At 41.1% G+C, this 13417-nt stretch overlaps 1 non-coding gene across 1 annotated transcript; it reads left to right on the plus strand.

Moving 5' to 3' along the window:
- The first annotated feature begins 7524 nt into the window (after positions 1-7524).
- Positions 7525-7631, plus strand: LOC149319196 (U6 spliceosomal RNA). Its single transcript, XR_016280349.1, has one exon. It is a non-coding gene; the product is annotated as a U6 spliceosomal RNA (small nuclear RNA).
- Positions 7632-13417: the final 5786 nt, after the last annotated feature.

Here is a 13417-nt window from a genome sequence, read left to right on the forward strand (position 1 = left end):
ATTTCAACAGTAGACACATAAGTGCAGCTGTTAAAACAGGCCAATGATTCTTCCATTTTTGCTTTACTTTGGGGCTGTACACACATTGCCAAGGGGTGGTGTGCCGCTGCCCCTTTTCTAGCCGGATTGGGGCCATGGCAAATGCATGCCGTGGCCCTGATTTGGCCTTTCCAGGGTGTAAAAAGCAGCTGCAAAAAGCAGCTCCTTTTTGAGCCCTGGAAAGGGCGTCATAGCCATGGTGGTGTGGCTTTATGGTGCTACTTTGGTGCTGCATTGTGCGGATGCAGCGCAGGAAGAGCACTGTAATGCTGCACACCATGCAGTGCAGTGTGTGGCATCACACCACCCTGGGGGTGGAGCTGGGGCATGCATCATGCAACTCCCCCCAAGCCAGCCCAAATGGTCAGTCTGCACAGCCCCTTTGTCTCTTAAATATGTCCCATTTATTAAACATAGTAAATAATCAGTATCAATTTGAGTTTTACTGAGATCACCAGCACATGTAAAAGAGACACTGAAAATATTTATTCTAGTTCACCCTGCCACCCTCCCCCTAAAATGCATTGGAAGGTGGGTCAAGAACCAGAAGCTTGCATTCATTTGTATTGATTTCAACAGGAGAAAAATGAACCCTATTCAAAATCAGAAATTTTAAAATCCTGGAAAATAATGGTATAAAAGGGCTAGCAACACATCCATCCCTGAATTCTTTGCATGCAACTGATTTATGCCAGTTAGCAGGCCTAAAAATGTAGTGATACTTGGTAATCTATGGATAAAGGCTGACATTTCACACTATTAAAAGATGAACAGTTTTGGGGAACAATTATGTACAAACCACATTGAAGAACAGAACTTGACAAACCAGCTCTTCTTTCCATATTTTTTAAAAAATTACTCATCTTTTAAAATGATTCACCTTCTTCATATCAGCCAACAAAAGAAAAGTTCAGATGTTGAAAGGAAGGCTGCAGGGGGTGGGGGGAAGAGAAAAGGAAGATTTCTACAACTATGGCAAGGATCCAACATTCATACAGACAGACCTGGAGTCATCTTTTTACATGTCTAGAAATTGTTGGGTGGAGAAAGAAAGAAAGAAAGAAAGAAAGAAAGAAAGAAAGAAAGAAAGCAGTTTAGCTTTCTGATGATTTCCAGAGAAAAATCTTGGTTGTGAAAGAGTGATTGACAGATATGCCTGTATCTGAAGATGTGCACAGATGCCATTCAGTATCTTATAAAAGAGTCCCTTCAGACAGTCCAGCCATTTATTTGTTCAGAAACCACATGCAAGCCTTGCAGGGTCAGAAGCTGTGAAGATATTCCATTGTCTTCTGCCAATGAGGCTCTCCTTTTATACAGGGATATAATATTTACTGAAGGCAAGATGGTAATTGTTACATAAAGCATCATTACAATGAGAGAAACAGGGCCACTGGTGCGTTAATGAGCTGAAGCCATGTCAAACAGGAGCAGTTTGATTCCCCTGTTGTGGATTTTGCTACGTGCCCACTGCTATTTGCTTTGCTCCAAGACTTTGAGCTTTTAAGAGAAGCTCACTACCAGGCTACCACAGCTGTTATTCACAGCAGCTCATTATCAACATTTCCCTACATCTCACACACATCTACGATAAACCTTGGGCACGTTTTGTCACATGAGGGACATTTAATTGATATAGAACAATGGATTAGAGTGTTCTAATGATGCTTTTAGAACTGTCAGGAGAGCCCTAGATGGGTACACTAGTGGTCATGTTTCCTCAGTCCTCACTCATTTACTAGGAAAAACTTCTTAACAGTATTGACAATTAGAGTTGGCCCTCCATATCTATGATTTCTTTATCCAGGGATTCAACCTTCCATAGATTGAAAATATTTTTTTTAAATCTCCAGAAACAAACTTTTATTTTGATATTTTTTAAAAGGGACACCATTTTACTATGGCATTGTATTTAATGGGATATGAACATTCACAGATTTTTTGGTGTCTACCGGGAACCAAATGCTAGTGAATACCAATGGCCCACTGTATTTTACATTATTCTCCTTCAGGTTAAGGTCCTTCTCAGTACTTGCTCCCAGGCTGTGGACCTTCCTTTCAGGGAAGCTAAAATTTTCCCATCTTTCTTGTTCTTCCAACAATAGAAGATAACACTTTTGTTCAGATTTTTTTGGGGTTTTTTTTTTCTGGTTTTTAACTGTTAGTGCTATATTTTTAATTGGTGTGTTTTAAAATGCTTCTCATTTCAGTAGTGTGTGTGTGTGTGTGTGTGTGTGTACATACATACATATAATTTGTTTCATTAGCCAAGATCCTAAAGGTTCCACCAGCATAGTTACATGAATGGTGGTGGCTAAGGTGGTGGTAGAAAGAGAAAAGCAGCAGAAACATAATGTGAGCTATAACAGCAGAGGGACCCAGCATGGTGCAGTGGTTTGGGTGTTGGACTAGGACTCAGGAAACCAGGATTTGATTCCCAGCTCGGCCATGAAACCCACTGGGTGACCTTGGACAAGTCACAGTCTCTCAACCTCTGAGGAAGGCAATAGCAAACCTCTGCTAAATAGGTCTTGTCAAGAAAACCCCATGATAGGTTCACTTTAGGGTTGCCATAAGTCAGAAACAATTTGAAGGGACACAACAACAACAGCAATAACAGGAGAAGGAGGCTGCAAGTTCCATGCTTTCCATTTCTTGAATTGCTGGCTTATGCGGGAGCCCAAATACAAGGTAGAATGAAAGGGATGGTTTGGATAATTTCCTGGCAATTCTCGTACCCTAGAATCATAAAATCATATAGTTGGAAGAGATCACAAGAGCCATCCAGTCGAACCCCCTGCCATGCAGGAATTCACAATCAGAGTACCTCTGACAGATGGCCATCCAGCCTCTGTTTAAAGACCTCCAAATAAGGAGTCTCCATCACTCTTCAATGCAGTGGAGCTCAGCTCTTACTCTCAGAAAGTTCCTCCTAATGTTTAGGTGGAATCTCTTTTCCTGTAGTATGCATCCATTGTTCTATGTCCTAATCTCTGGAGCAGCAGAAATCAAGGTTGCTCCATCCTCAATATGACATCCCTTAAAAAACTTAAACAGGGCTATCTTATCACCTCTTAACTGTCTCTTTTCCAGGTTAAACAGACCCAGCTCCCTAAGACTCTCTTCACAAGGCATGGTTTCCACACCCTTCACCATTTTGGTCTCCCTCCTCTGGACACGCTCAACATCCTTTTTGAATTGTGGTGCCCAGAACTGGACACAGTATCCCAGGTGAGGCCTGACCAAAGCAAAATAGAGTGGCACTATTACTTCCCTTGATCTATACACTAAACTTCTTTTGATGCAGCCTGTCTGGTGGTGGTGGTGGTGATCATGTTCATGATTTAATATCCTGCTTTTGCCCAGTTTTGGACTCAAGGCAGTTTACTACAGTTAAAACAATGAACAGCATACACAAGTTAAAATGCCATTAAACTATCATACAATTTAAAGTATTAAAAATACAGTGGGCTTTTGGTATCCACTGGAATATGGTTCCAGGATCCCACCCATGGATGCTCAAGCCTCACTAAATGAAATGGTGTTGCTTATATGAAATAGCAAAATCAAGGCTTGATTATATATATATATATATATATATATATATGTATATATAAATATATATATATATTTTTCCAAGCTGGGATCAGACAATGAGAAGGACTTCTTATATGTTCCCAGCAAATGTTCCTATGAAAAATCATGAGTAGGTTCTAATGGGATAGTACAGTCCTTCAAATAACTACATTAGAATGTATAGGTCATCACAAATTTCATGGCCTTCCCGTATTACAGCTGTATCTTCCTTGCATAACCCCAAAGACAGTGCAACTTGCATTCTAACACAGCAGTGGATCCTGGCCATTTGGTTAGAAAGCTAACAAAATTCCAGTTTTAAGTAAAAAAGAAAAGAAAAGACACAAATCAGATAAAAAATCCCAGTTTATATAAAATCATTTATGTTGTTGTTTCAAATCATTTCCAACTTATAGTGACCCTAAGGTGAACCTATCACAGGGTTTTCTGAGGGTGTGTGATTCACTGAGGAATAGAACCATGATCTCCAGAGCCATAATTCAATGCTTAGACCACTACACTGGGTCTGGATGAGGGAAAACAAACTCAGCCTGAATCCAGAGAAAACGGAAGTACTGGTGATAGGCTCCCTGGGTCCGGATTGTGGAATTTGTCCACCTGTCCTGAATGGAGTCATGCTCCCCCTGAAGGACTCAGTTCGCAGCTTGGGAGTGCTTCTGGACTCATCGTTCCAACTGACATCTCAGGTGGATGCAACGGTCAGAGGCGCTTGTTATCAGCTTCGGCTGATACGCCAGCTGCGACCCTACCTGGACCGGGGGGACCTTGAAACTGTAGTACATGCTCTGGTAACCTCTCGATTGGATTTCTGTAATGCACTCTACATGGGGCAACCCTTGTACCAAACCCGGAAGCTTCAGTTAGTGCAAAATATGGCAGCGAGATTGGTCGCTGGTGGTTCCAGGTCAGACCATATATTATGTATCTTAAAAGAGCTTCATTGGCTGCCTATTTGCTTCCGGGCTCAATACAAGGTGTTGGTAATCACCTACAAAGCCCTAAATGGCTTGGGCCCAGGGTACTTAGAGGACCGCCTTTCCCCATATAATCCGCCCCACACAATCAGGTCAGCAGGGAAAAATTTGCTGGAGGTCCCAACTGTGCGATATGTGAGGACCTTGCAACGGGCCTTTTCCATCTCAGCCCCAAGAATATGTAACAATCTCCTTGATGAGCTCCACTCCACCACGTCTTGAGACCTTTTTAAGAAGAATCTCAAAACCTTCCTCTTTTCCCAAGCTTTCCCCCCATGAGATGTGACATTGGTTATTTTCCCCTCTATCTTGGTATCGACTGTGACATGTTTCTGGATTCCCCCACTCAGCTGGCTGAGTATTAGTTTTTTATATGCTCTTTTTATATATTGTTTTATTGATTGTACTGATTATCATGTATTTTATATGAATTTGTACGCCGCTTTGATCAAATTGGAAAAGCGGGATAGAAATAAATTTTATTATTATTATTACACTATGTTAGTTGCCTTGTAGGGGCACCGCCACAATAATCACAGAAGCATATCTTGGAGAAAAGGCCACAACTTTATTAATTGCAAGCAGCAATAAAACAGCATAGGGTTGGCCCATAGCATGAGGTCAGGATCTGGCAAAATCGACCAACACCCTGGTTGCTTGATACCCAAGGCCTGCACCAGGCCTGCTGTCAGGAAGACCAAGGGGCTATGGACCACCGGATAGCAACCAGCCGATTGTCCATATTTCCACCAGTCCCTAGTCACTGGGCTGCGTAAAATGTAATGGCCCCCGCAATGGCCATACGTAACCGCTCAGCGTACCCAGGTCCCTAAGGACTCCCTCTCCAGTGCTCCGCAGCCCTGGAGACCATCCACCCCAGATCCTGGCCTATGCTCCGCCACTGAAGCCATTCCTTGCAAGGAACGCTTCCGCCAACCCTAAAAACTTAAACTGACGCCTGATCTAGGTGTGGCTGAACATAACCTTTGTGAGCCTTTGACCGCCATCTACCAACTTTTTTGATGGTATCCCCTGACAGACCCGCTTGATAAGCAGATGTAGCAGCTCCGATCCTGAAAGAATGACCCCCATAATCAAGGCCCAACCGCCTTATGGTTAATCTGAGTGCTGCTACAAATTGATATTTGGTCAAAGGTTGTCCATTGGCACGCACAAAAAGCGAGCCCTCACCAGCTGGACAAACTGTACAATATTTTTAATAGCCCACACTGGGCAAAGGAAGGACCCTTTTAAATGATGCAGGCCCCTCCCGCAGCCAATCAGGAGCCTCGGCCGCCCCACAATGCATTCTGGGGCGCGCCAAGGCCCACATCGCTGGTGCTCCTGCCGGCGGCAACGCAGCTGCCAGGTGATTCTGGCAGCCGTTCTCTCTCAAAGTCATTTATACATCTGTACTTTTTAAACAATCACTCTAATACAAATGAGTGTTAAGGAGCTGGCATAAGGAGCAGCCAGGATTGTATTCAAAATACCCTTTCTAAAATCTTTTAAAAATCTTATTTACCTGTCACCACAAAAAACAGCTTTGGCAGCCTTATTAAATTTCTCCTGCCAAGCATGTATTCCTCTACATTTTAGCATATTTGATATGCATGTAGCCTCAATTGTTGTTTCAGAAAGTGAGGCATTGTGCATAGGAACTGTTTGGTCATAGGCTTACCCAGAAGGTCAAGGAGACCTTGTGTAAAAGCCTCAAATGTGAACACACATATGGGGGAAGGGAGCCTAAAGCCTATGCAATGCAAGATGTTTGGGACATTTGAAAGGCGCACAGAAGTGTATGCAGCATATCCACCACCTGCTGCCTCTTTATTCAGAACCATGTACTTATCACTTTCACACGTTGATACTTACTGTATATACTCAATTATAAATTGGCCTCATGTATAAGTTGAGGGCAAGTTTGGGAGACAAAATTATGGATTTTGATATGACTCATGGATAAATCGAGGATAAAACTTAGGGGCATGTAACAAAGGATACGAAGTTTACTATCTTCATACATAAATGTCTCTTTTGGATCCTTCTAAGTCCATTTCCTCTTGACACTCTTTTGAGGGGAAGCACCAAAGAGGTGCCGCCACTGCCATTTTCCACCCAAGTATTCAAAAATGCCAGAAGCAGCAACATGGTGGAAAGAATAGAGGGCATTGGTGCTCCTGGGAGTTGCAAAAGATAAGCTCTTACCTTTTGCAACTCTGCTCAGAGAAGGGGAAGAGTTAAAATACAGTACTTACATTGACCTGTGGATAAGTCAGCCTAGCTTTATGGGATCGATTTTTTGACAAAAATGTCTAGACTTATACAAGAGTATACAGCAAGCAGAGTTTTGAATTGAATGGGGTTCCCATGTTTTAGCTGAGGCTCATTGCTTCAAAAGTCCAGCACCAATGAATAGAGAGCAATGGTAGGGATGAGCGACTGAGAATCTGAAGGAGTAGAAGGAATGTGTGTGTGTGTGGATTACCATGCTTCCCCAGATAATTCCCCAGATCCAGTTTGAGCCTTGATAAACTTTTGAAATCCACCATTTAAAATTCAGATACCAGAAAAATCCTAGTCATTCCAATATCTTGAGATAAGCAAGAGGCCATTCAATTTCTGGGGGAAAAACCCTGCACAGCATTCTAGGGCCTGAACAGACAGGCCAAAATAAAGCTGCTTCGGGTCACTTGGAGGTATGCTGTTTAAATGATGCATGCGTCCTAAGAGGCTGGAAGCTGCGCCAAAGCTGCGTTCCAGTCCTTAGTACTGTAGCATGGTTTTGTTGTGGCTTCCAGCCTCTTAAGATGCATGCAGCATTTAAACAGTATATCTCCAAAGTGACCCAAAGCAGCTTTATTTTGGCCTGTCTGTTCAGGCCCCTAGATTTTCTTCATTTTTCTTTGGAAAAGTCTTCACTTCAGAAGCACATATATTAAAATCAGAATGATACAGAGAAGATTAGTGCAGCCCCTGCAAATGAATGACACACAAATTCATGAAACATACCATTTTTTAAAAAATTGTAAGCTGCTTTGAGTTCCAACTTTGGGGGGAAAACAGAATATGAATAAATATTATCATCATCATTCATATGCACATCAAAAATCCAATAAATACTGAGAGCTTGACAGTCTTTTCTTTTTAACAAAAACACCAAAACATGCTCTTAAAGTAGAAGACATGCTGACTGTTTCTACAATAAAAGATCTGTATAAGGTTCAGGCATAGCTATTCATGGTTACATTTGTGCATCTAATTTAGTGTCATTACATCCTTATTGTTGCCCGCCCCTGCTTTCGCCCTTTGAAAATTGTTTCTCTGGACAAGGAATTAATATTGCACAACCTGCCACCAGAGTCACAGTAGTATTTCCAAATTTTGGTTTTAAAAATATGTAGATTTTGAATGGACTTTGGTCCTGAGGATACTTTGGTGTAACAGGAAATTGATTTTTATAGCTCTATGCCACCCATGTTTGGAGTGCATTAGTGAGTGAAGCTTTGTCCAGTGAGGATGAAGAGGAAAAATTAAAGAGCCAGGCATTTAGACCTGGGCATCTCTGTGAGAAAACATGGTAGAACAGGGCACCTGGCTCCAAATGCTTGACCCTAATGGAAAAGCCTCTTAATCAGGCATTTGGACCTGGCAGGTTCTGTTGAAACCAATACCATCTGCTTTGTTTGATTGGCATTGGTCTCCATGGAGCCCTTTCATCCTCTGTTTCATGCTCAGAGAAAGAGGGAGAGTGTGTAAAAGCAATGAGGGTGGAGGTGATGGGAGCAGAAGGGACTTCATCATATTTGTCTTTCTCAGACAGAAGAAAAACTTGCAGTTTTGCTGGCCAAATGTCTGACCACCATTTCCTGGTATCTAGATGTAGATATGAAAGTCTCCCAGTGGAAAACTTGCAGCACTAACTGCCAGTCAGGAATGACACTACTAAATTAGATGAATGACTGGCTCCATATATGAAAGCTTCCTATATTATTTTTCTGGGAAGGCAAGAATCAAAATGTTTAAGCTTTGAGGTTAAGTTAACTAAATGCATAGCTGATATAACTAGGACAGCATATTTTCATTATATGTTTAAAAATAAACTTCTTCTTGGGCTAAGATGACAAGGCAGTGACATAAACAAGAAAATACTGTACACTAATGTTGTTTTGAAGAGTGAACAGACTACAGGATAAATAGTTTATTTTTAACGGCTCATTTTATTAGCCATTTTGTATGCACAAATTTATTGTGCCCATTCAAACTGTTCTTTTAAGAGCTGTGAAGGCTAAATAACATATTACAGTCTAACAAACATACTACTAACCCACTTATTCAGAGCTACTGCATGTGAGCCTGCTGTATTATTTTGGCAAACAAAAGCTCTAAACTTAGCCTGCAGTACAAAAGCCATTTTAACACCCATTCCCTTGGAGTTTTTAATTCTCTTCTGCAATCCCTCCCTGCAGTGACAACCTCATAGGTTGTGATTGATCTGCAGACCTACACACTTTGTTTGCTTGCAACTTTTGTCTCCCCTTTTCCACCGGCAACTATTTTATATGCAAGTCCTCTATCTGTGACTTCATCATATCCATGTCCTGCCACCAGATACAGAAGCGCTTTGTTCTGCCTCTTTTTATGCTAGAGGAGGGATTTTTTTTCCTAGGGGTCGCTTCTTGTTCTGAAACATGAAAATGTGTGAAGCATAAAACTCCAGCTGTGAATACTTACCTCCCTGCCGTGTTAAAAAGTTCAATATACAAAACACCTGGTTTCAAGTAAAATGTACATCAAGATATATGGCAATGAGACAGATTTAATATACCCCATAGGGCCCTGAGGCAGTTTTAAAATGAAAGACACAACACTTTTTTCTCTCTAAATGAACCGTTACCTTTTCACAAATAATAAACCTGAACCTTGTACAGTCGAAGCAGAAGTCACAAGCAAAGGAGACAGTGTACAGGGGTTCATTGTCATGCAAACAAGAGTCAAACTACAAAGAAGTGTATAGCCAGATCAATGGCTTGGACCCTCATTTGCAGAATCCTTTTACATGCTTCCATTGATTTATAGAAATGTAGAAAATAAGAGGTAACACAGTCTGAAAACCACAAGGTTTGATACCCTAGTTCTGAGAGAGGGGAAGAGAGGAATTCAGCCCTACCTCAAATTCATGCTTGACTGGAAAAAAAAATTAAAAAAAAAATAAAACAAAGTTTTTATCTTGTTATCTTGATAGCTTGCTGCAGTGCCACTGTGATACCCAAAATCTGCTACATTAGTTTCTTCCATAATAAATGATAAGTATGTGTATCCATGTTTCTTTTAATCTAGTAACAGAAGCACATTTGATTCATACTTACCAGCAGGAGTGTGGGAACCATTTCATATGGGCTGTTTTCTATTCTGTTCACACAAGAATAAAGCAGCTACATCGGGAGGATGGGAACATGTGGGCAAAATCAGCAGCGCCCACATGATACAACTAGTGATGCTAATAAATATGGGGAGCTTTCCCAAACCCATTTCCGATTACCCAGGAAGTAATCCAAGTTATCTATCTTCCCACAAAATCATAATCATCCTAATCATAATAAATAAAATATGTTGGGTTATTATTATGTCCTGTTCTAAGATCCAATAAAATATCACCGTGAGTTCATATTGAATATAATGTATTGATCTGGTGCAACTATATCAGCAGATATATGTCAGCACAATAACTGAAGATGCTTAGAATTTTGTCCCCAACAGGTGATCCAATAATGCTATGTGTAATCGGGGCCTTCCTCTGATCTTGCAGTTTTTAAAAAGGGAATTCTGTTTTGCCAGCAACAGAGTGCTTTATGGATAACAAGAGAAGCATCTGTGCTTGTGACTGCCATCAGGGTTGCTCATTTAGCAAGTATAGCAACTCTGTGAAAACATATCAACAGGAAATGTCGAAATAGTTTAGATCACTGCAGTCACTTATTTTGATACTGAGGGACTGCCTCATGGGCCAACTAAAACAAGCCCCCTTCCCCTGCTCTTCCAGTGAGAAGTCCGGACTACACAGGGCACAATCCCCAATTCTAGTGTGAACTGTCTGGACAACATCTGGTCAGTTCAGCACCGAACCTGAGGTGTGCCCCCCCCCCTTATAAAAGGTTAAAAATAAATCACATGTTGCTCTCTATTGCAGTGCTAGGCAGCTGTTCACATGTGTCCCACTGTGCCAACTGGTTGACACTGAGTGCCTCCTTCTGATCTCAGAGCAAGCAGCTCATGCTAGCAGTGCCAGCACTGTCAAGCACAGTGGGGCATGCATGTGTAAAACTACCCAGTGTCAAAATGAAGTATTCAGGTAATTTGGAGGATGTCAGGAAGCTTTGAGGCCAAATAATCAGTCTTATCTCAGAGTATTCTGGCCCATGTGGACCCAGCCCATGAGGGTATTTCTCCAAGTGACAAAATTATGAAGCTGATAAAATGGTCAAATTGAGGCTGTTGTGCCTTGGCCACATCATGGGAAGACAAGACTCATTGGAAAAGACAATAATGCTAGGAAGAGTAAAAGGTAGTAGAAAGACAAGAAGACCACATGCCAAATTCAATTAAGGAGGTCTTGGGCATGAATCTGTGAAACTTAAACAGAACAGTGAAAGATAGAGGGAGAAGACTCATCCACTGGGTTGTCATGAGTTGATGTTGATTTGAGGGCAGTTAAGAACAATAAACTCAAATCATATACTAACACATGTCATTTTAATCTGTGGAGTATTGCATTATCTTGTTGCAATACTCATGTTTTTTGTTGTTGTCTGGATAAAGGCTTGTGAAAGTCAGGGACCTGCTCTTACTCGCACTAAAGTATATGATCATATCTATTCCACATAGCCTCTGAAAACATAAATGTCATGATATTTCTATGCCAAATGGCCACATGCACAGTCATTTCCTTCTCAAAATATCAGACATTTGCCGCAGCCCCAATCCAGCTTTCTCAGGGGTAGTTTTAAGCTGTCCCTTTATGGCAGTCTGTTCCGCCCCTTAGTCTCGCATGATAATCTCCTAACACATCTTCAGGACAAAAAATCCAGATGTTTTACAGTAAAATAATCATTGCTATTTGTCCTCAACTGATTTTAGATACAAGCTTTCTATTCTACTCTTTTTTTAAATACACACACACACACACACACACACACACACACACTGTTGTTGGTATTGCTGTTACTCCACCTGTTTTGCTACTATAGAATGTGTACATTAAGTGTAAACTGAGAAGAAAGCTAATTATACATTTTTAAATAGCAATAACCGTATCAATTTGCATTTCTATATCGCTTCATAGTGAAGCACTCCCTAAGTGGCAAAACTAGGAATATTGGGTTTGAAAATTAATTTAACAATCTTATATGCTTAAAAAATCAGGACATTAATTCATAACCACCAACATTAATAATTAATAATGGAAGTTGTTTAATGAGTCATGTTGAGAACCAGCATGACTAGGGTAGCATCTGCATGGGTCATTATACTCCAGTTGCTGCCCAGAGTATTCTGGCCCTGGAGTTCCCTGGACATCCCCCCCATCACCTGGGCACGCCACTGTGTCCTGCTTCACCACTCAGTGCTGAGGGTGGGCACTTTGTTCTGACCTCAGAGCAAGTGATGTGTGGCAGGGGCAGCACTGGAAGGCACAGTGGGCATGCTGCAAATAGCCTCACAGTGTCACAACAGAGTGCTCCAAATCTTTTCTGAAGATCCAAAAGGTGATTTTATTTAAAATATTTTAAGGGGTTATACAGTGGGCTTGGTACTGAACTAAGAGGATATTGTCTGGCCAGTCCATGCCAGAACCTTGATTTGGGCCCAACGATGTCAGGACTGCTTGTCATGGAAACAAGGGAAGAATGTTTTATTTGACCCATGCAAACAAACCCAGGACAGTATTCAAATTCCTGCTCACCTATGGAAACTCATCAGATTACCTAAGTCATGCTTTCTTAGGCTAAGAGGAAGACAATAACAAATCTTATTTGAATAAATCTTGCCAAAAAGACCCTAGGAGATAGTTGCCATAATTTAGAATTGACTTGAAAGCATATAATACCAACATTACGACGGGAGGTTCTACAGTCTGGGAGCAGCCACTGAAAAGACTCCCTTCTCTGTTTTCATCAAACAGAGATGTGATAGTGTGATGGTTGTGGGACTGAGAAAAAAACTCTCCTCCAAGGATCTCAAAACTTGGGCCATTTGATATAGGGAGACAGATTTTTTTCAGAAGGTTTGAGCCCAAGCCATGCAGGGTTTCATGCAACTTAACCAGCACTAAAGGCCATGATCACCATTTTATGTATTAATTGACAACCATTTATTTGGACCTCATTCATGTGCTGAATTTTGCCAAATAATACCATGTCACTAAGCAAGCAGTTTGAGTTTACACTCATAAACTTGAATTCAATTGATAGTCCTAATAGAGTAGAGCCATTAAATCAGTGGGATTTACTTAAATTTTTACTGAAGGATGTACTCAGTATTCAGCAACTGATTAAATTAGTTTACTCTAACTGAAACTGGCAATTAGATTTAGGTCTTAGAACAAAATATCATTCCGTTTATCTTCCTCTCTTGACCTTGTTTCTGTTAGAGCTTCATTTACTCCTATTTTTTTCTCAGTTTTAAGCCATAAAAATAAGTAGGAACCCAAATACCGCAGGCTCAGAGGGACCAATCAGTCATTATCAGCTTGTGAAAACCATGCAAATTGTTCAAAGCCAAAACATCATGATAAAGCCTGTGACTATGTG

This window comes from Sceloporus occidentalis, unplaced genomic scaffold (genome assembly GCF_023333645.1).
Source record: "Sceloporus occidentalis isolate IW3139 unplaced genomic scaffold, rSceOcc1.0.p SCAF_2, whole genome shotgun sequence".
Classification (NCBI taxonomy): domain Eukaryota; kingdom Metazoa; phylum Chordata; class Lepidosauria; order Squamata; family Phrynosomatidae; genus Sceloporus; species Sceloporus occidentalis.